Source organism: Culex pipiens, chromosome 3 (genome assembly GCF_016801865.2).
Source record: "Culex pipiens pallens isolate TS chromosome 3, TS_CPP_V2, whole genome shotgun sequence".
Lineage (NCBI taxonomy): Eukaryota > Metazoa > Arthropoda > Insecta > Diptera > Culicidae > Culex > Culex pipiens.
In genome coordinates, this window is record NC_068939.1 from 50258435 (window position 1) to 50264915 (window position 6481).

General features: G+C 27.2%; 1 long non-coding RNA gene across 1 annotated transcript; it reads right to left on the reverse strand.

Moving 5' to 3' along the window:
- Positions 1–1774: 1774 nt before the first annotated feature.
- Positions 1775–5826, reverse strand: LOC120413211 (uncharacterized). Its single transcript, XR_005604921.2, has 3 exons — positions 5537–5826; positions 5114–5204; positions 1775–2080 (listed from the first exon to the last, which is right to left on the reverse strand). It is a non-coding gene; the product is annotated as an uncharacterized LOC120413211 (long non-coding RNA).
- Positions 5827–6481: the final 655 nt, after the last annotated feature.

Consider the following 6481-nt stretch of genomic DNA (forward strand, 5'->3'; position numbering starts at 1 on the left):
TATTCTTCACCACACCGAATGCATTTGTCATTGATGAACGGCCTCTGCTTGAAGTTCTTGAAGCTTCTGAAAAATAACAAGATTGAAAAATAAGTATTATTAAAATGAAACTGAATTGAAATTCATCAAAATTCATTAATCCTTCGATTGACTCGTTTTTCAAAGTATTTGGTTATCCCGACTTAGAGATATTTCAACGTTTTTGAAAAAAATATTAGTGGGTGTATCACACTAATTTTTAAAATCATCTTTAACATTTTTGGGTTTCAAGTCATTTTAGCGCAAAATTAATTAACTCGTAAAATTTTTTAACAAATTTCCCATAGTTTCAGAGAAAATTGATGAAACCTTTCAATATTCAAATAATACCAAAATGTGCCATCCTGACTTAGAAAATTTTCCACAATTTCAAGTCATTTCTATAGGGGGTATATCGAAAATGTTTAAAATCAAGTTTGAAATTTCCGGTTTTGAATGAAAGCATTCGCTTTGAGACATCATTTTAGCGCAAAATTAATTATTTTGTCAAAATTGGTCAAAATTTTCCCATAGTTTCAGAGGAATTTGATAAAACACTTAAATACCAAAATAATACCAAAATGTGCCATCCTGACTTAGAAAATTTTCCACAATTTCAAGTCATTTCTATAGGGGGTATATCAAAAATGTTTAAAATCAAGTTTGAAATTTCCGGTTTTGAATGAAAGCATTCGCTTTGAGACATCATTTTAGCGCAAAATTAATTATTTTGTCAAAATTGGTCAAAATTTTCCCATAGTTTCAGAGGAATTTGATAAAACACTTAAATACCAAAATAATACCAAAATGTGCCATCCTGACTTAGAAAATTTTCCACAATTTCAAGTCATTTCTATAGGGGGTATATCAAAAATGTTTAAAATCAAGTTTGAAATTTCCGGTTTTGAATGAAAGCATTCGCTTTGAGACATCATTTTAGCGCAAAATTAATTATTTTGTCAAAATTGGTCAAAATTTTCCCATAGTTTCAGAGGAATTTGATAAAACACTTAAATACCAAAATAATACCAAAATGTGCCATCCTGACTTAGAAAATTTTCCACAATTTCAAGTCATTTCTATAGGGGGTATATCAAAAATGTTTAAAATCAAGTTTGAAATTTCCGGTTTTGAATGAAAGCATTCGCTTTGAGACATCATTTTAGCGCAAAATTAATTATTTTGTCAAAATTGGTCAAAATTTTCCCATAGTTGCAGAGGAATTTGATAAAATACTGTAATACCAAAAGAATACCAAAATGTGGTGTTCGATCATTGACAAATTCTGCAATTTTGCAATATCAAAACAATACCTTAAATTGGTATGATACCACATTTTGCTCTTGCATAATCCTTCAGACAAATTTTAAAGGGTCCATGAATACCAAAATTTGGTATTGATACCAGAGAATGGTATTATTACGCATTTCCCTTGTTATTTACCCATGCTCGGGTAGAATATATCTTATTTTGGGAAATTACTATAAAAAAGGGGTATTGTTAGGCACAGTCACCATAAAAATTTCGACTTTTCCCCATACAAAAAAAAAACCAAAAACTATATATTCTACCGTATTTTCATTGATGCCTTTTCCGTCCAAAAAATTACCCTGACCATAGAAAACATCATACATTTATAATAAAAACAGTAACCATTACAATGGTTTGCATAGTAGATTCACAGTTCTTCATGGATTTTTCCATACTAAATAGTACGGTTTAAACTATATTCGTACATTGAAATAACTAATAACTACAGTATGATTCATTGTATTTTCATTGTATTTATTTTTTTCTCTCCACTAAATTGTACTGTAAAACATATATTTATACATTGAAATCAATGGTCAATATGGTAAGTTTTATTGTATTTTTATAGTTTTTTTCGTAGATTTAAAAAAATTAGTACTTTTTTTCCGCGTCGTTTTCTTTTAATATTCTGCTTCAATCCGAACTTTCTGACGTTGTTAAAAATGTTTGTAGCCGGTGCCGGAACTACTGCTTCGTACTTGGGATGAACTCTCGCGTATTTATGAAGCACAATCCTCAGTGGAATAGGCCCCTGTAAAAGAGAAACACACTAAATTAGACATAGGGAATATTTTCATATGTTTGTTTCGGTACAAATGCTATTAAATTAGCTGTTACTAAAATTCTAAAATTCTAAAATTCTAAAATTCTAAAATTCTAAAATTCTAAAATTCTTAAATTCTAAAATTCTAAAATTCTAAAATTCTGAAATTCTAAAATTCTAAAATTCTAAAATTCTAAAATTCTAAAATTCTAAAATTCTAAAATTCTAAAATTCTAAAATTCTAAAATTCTAAAATTCTAAAATTCTAAAATTCTAAAATTCTAAAATTCTAAAATTCTAAAATTCTAAAATTCTAAAATTCTAAAATTCTAATATTCTAAAATTCTAAAACTTTAAAAATTCTAAAATTACTTAATTCTTAATAACTCAATTTCCTAATTTCTTTATTTTTTAATTTCTTAATATCCTAATTTCCTAATTTTCTAATTTTCTTATTTTCTAATTTTCTGATTTTCTAATTTTCTAATTTTCTAATTTTCTAATTTTCTAATTTTCTAATTTTCTAATTTTCTAATTTTCTAATTTTCTAATTTTCTAATTTTCTAATTTTCTAATTTTCTAATTTTCTAATTTTCTAATTTTCGAATTTTCGAATTTTCGAATTTTCTAATTTTCTAATTTTCTAATTTTCTTATTTTCTAATTTTCTAAATTTCTTATTTTCCAATTTTCTGATTTTCTAATTTTCTAATTTTCTAATTTTCTAATTTTCTAATTTTCTAATTTTCTAATTTTCTAATTTTCTAATTTTCTAATTTTCTAATTTTCTAATTTTCTAATTTTCTAATTTTCTAATTTTCTAATTTTCTAATTTTCTAATTTTCTAATTTTTTAATTTTCTAATTTTCTAATTTTCTAATTTTCTAATTTTCTAATTTTCTAATTTTCTAATTTTCTAATTTTCTAATTTTCTAATTTTCTAATTTTCTAATTTTCTAATTTTCTAATTTCCTAATTTTCTAATTTTCTAATTTTCTAATTTCTTAATTTCCTAATTGCCTGAATTCCTAATTTCCTAACTTCCTAATTTCCTAATTTCTAATTTCCTAATTTCATTATTTCCTAATTTTCTAATTTTGTTATTTGTTAATTTCTAAATTTCTAAATTTCCTCATTTCCTAATATCCTAATTTCCTAATTTCCAAATTTCCGAATTTCCTAATTTCCTAATTTTGTAATTTCTTAATTGTTAAATTTTTTAATTTCTTAATTTCCCAATTTCCTAATTTCAAAATTTCCTAATATCCTAATTTTCTAATTTCCTATTTTCTAATTTCTAAATTTCCTAATTTCCGAATTTCCTAATTTCCTAATTTCATTATTTCCTAATTTCCTGATTTTCTAATTTCCTAATTTCCTAATTTCCTAGTTTCTAATTTCCTAATTTCCTAATTTCCTAATTTCCTTATTTCCTGATTTCCTAATTGCCCAATTTCCTAATTTCCTAATTTTCTAATTTCTAAATTTCCTAATTTCCGAATTTCCTAATTTCCGAATTTTCTAATATCCTTATTTCCCAATTTCCTAATTTCCTTATTTCCTAATTTCCTTATTTCCTAATTTCCTAATTTCCTAATTTCCTAATTTCCTAATTTCCTAATTTCCTTATTTCCTAATTTCCTAATTTCCTAATTTCCTAATTTCCTAATTTCCTAATTTCCTAATTTCCTAATTTCCTAATTGCCCAATTTTCTAATTTCCTAATTTCCTAATTTCCTAATTTTCTTATCTCCTAATTTCCTAATTTCCCAATTTCCTAATTTTCTTATTTCCTAATTTCCTATTTGCCCAATTTCCTAATTTCCAAATTTTCTAATTTCTAAATTTCCTAATTTTAGAATTTCCTAATATTCTAATTTCCTAATTTCCTAATTTCCTAATTTTCTTATTTCCTAATTTCCTAATTGCCCAATTTCCTAATTTCCGAATCTCCTAATTTCCTAATTTCCTAATTTCCTAATTTCCTGATTTCCTAATTTCCTAATTGCCTAATTTCCTAATTTCCTAATTTCCTAATTTCCTAATCTCCTTATCTCCTAATTTCCTAATTTCCTAATTGTCAAATTTTCTAATTTCCTTATTTCCTAATTTCCTTATCTCCTAATTTCCTAATTTCCTAATTTCCTAATTTCCCAATTTCCTAATTTTCTTATTTCATAATTTCCTAATTGCCCAATTTCCTGATTTCCAAATTTTCTAATTTCTAAATTTCCTAATTTCCGAATTTCCTAATTGCCTGAATTCCTAATATCCTAATTTCCTAATTTTCTTATTTCCTAATTTCCTAATTGCCCAATTTCCTAATTTCCTAATTTCGTAATTTCCTGATTTCCTGATTTCCTAATTTCCTAATTGCCTAATTTCCTAATTTCCTAATTTCCTAATCTCCTAATTTCCTAATTTCTTAATCTCCTAATTTCCTAATTGCCTAATTTCCTAATTGCCTAATTTCCTAATTTCCGAATTTCCTAATTTCCTAATTTCCTAATTTCCTAATTGCCTAATTTCCTAATTTCCGAATTTCCTAATATCCGAATTTCCGAATTTCCTAATTGCCTAAATTCCAAATTTCCTGATTTCCTGATTTCCTAATTTCCTAATTTCCAAATTTCTTAATTTCCTATTTCCCTAATTTCCGAATTTCCTAATTTCCGAATTTCCTAATTTCCGAATTTCCGAATTTCCTAATATCCTAATTGCCTAATTTCCTTCCAAGATTCAGCATTTTGAGATTCGGTCTGATGAGCAGCTCTATATGTTTTCATTAAATACAAAATTATATGAACCTTTGTAATAATCAGTGGCATTCAAATTTGCAAATTCTATTATTTTATTTATTCATCAAAACAAATTTAACACAGGCACCGTGCCAATAAACGTCAAACGCTACTTTCTGTTTCTGTTATTTTTCAGTTGCGTACCACTCAACAAAATTCTTTTCGTGACCTTTTCCTTGACCGTTGTTTGGACGTTCACCGTTGAGCATCAACACACAACTTACCTAACGATTTTCGCCTCCAGACGAAACGACCATCCTGAACAAATCCGGCCGGAAGTGTCCGCAGCAGGCGCCGGGCCTGGTAGAAGAAACCCTGTAAAAAAGAGAAACACACACAGTTTGTTCAGACCATTGCTCTCGCAAGCTTGACCTTGACCATTCTCTTTTGAACATAACCAAACTTGTCCGCACCCTCAGCAAACGTCAAATCAAAACAAATTGCTGCCGGATCTTTCTCCGGATCTCTCCCGTAAAAGATCCGGCAACAATTTTGTATGGCTTGAAGTTTGCGGAGGGTACCAAAAAAAGGTAAACAAATCACTTTGTGCATCAGCCAGTAGCTTGGGAAATTTGTCTGAAAATGCCTGCTGCTGTTGCGGGTGCGATTCCGCCCTCTCCAAGTTCAACAAAACTCCTTATACTCACCCAAATATGAAAAAGTTCCGCCATCCCAGAGCCGTTCCGGTTCGGTCACCCGGCAAATTTGTCCAAGACCGTGTTGGACAAACGCCGGATGTTGCCTTTTTCACGAGCACACGCGATTTCACTAACACTTTTTCGATTAAACAGCGGCCAAACCTCGGGCCAAACACAATCCACACAAACAGGATCGAACACGCGAAAGATTGAAAACAAATGACAGCTCGCCATGGTACGTTCGTTGGGGGAGCGTCGCCCAGTTTAGGTGTCATGGTGTGTTCGTTAGGGAAGCGTCGCCCAGTTTAGGTGTCATGGTGTGTTCGTTTTGTGATCTTTAATATTTTTTGCCGTTTCAATTATTGAATAAAAATGTTTAAATGTTTAAATGTTTAAATGTTTAAATGTTTAAATGTTTAAATGTTTAAATGTTTAAATGTTTAAATGTTTAAATGTTTAAATGTTTAAATGTTTAAATGTTTAAATGTTTAAATGTTTAAATGTTTAAATGTTTAAATGTTTAAATGTTTAAATGTTTAAATGTTTAAATGTTTAAATGTTTAAATGTTTAAATGTTTAAATGTTTAAATGTTTAAATGTTTAAATGTTTAAATGTTTAAATGTTTAAATGTTTAAATGTTTAAATGTTTAAATGTTTAAATGTTTAAATGTTTAAATGTTTAAATGTTTAAATGTTTAAATGTTTAAATGTTTAAATGTTTAAATGTTTAAATGTTTAAATGTTTAAATGTTTAAATGTTTAAATGTTTAAATGTTTAAATGTTTAAATGTTTAAATGTTTAAATGTTTAAATGTTTAAATGTTTAAATGTTTAAATGTTTAAATGTTTAAATGTTTAAATGTTTAAATGTTTAAATGTTTAAATGTTTAAATGTTTAAATGTTTAAATGTTTAAATGTTTAAATGTTTAAATGTTTAAATGTTTAAATGTTT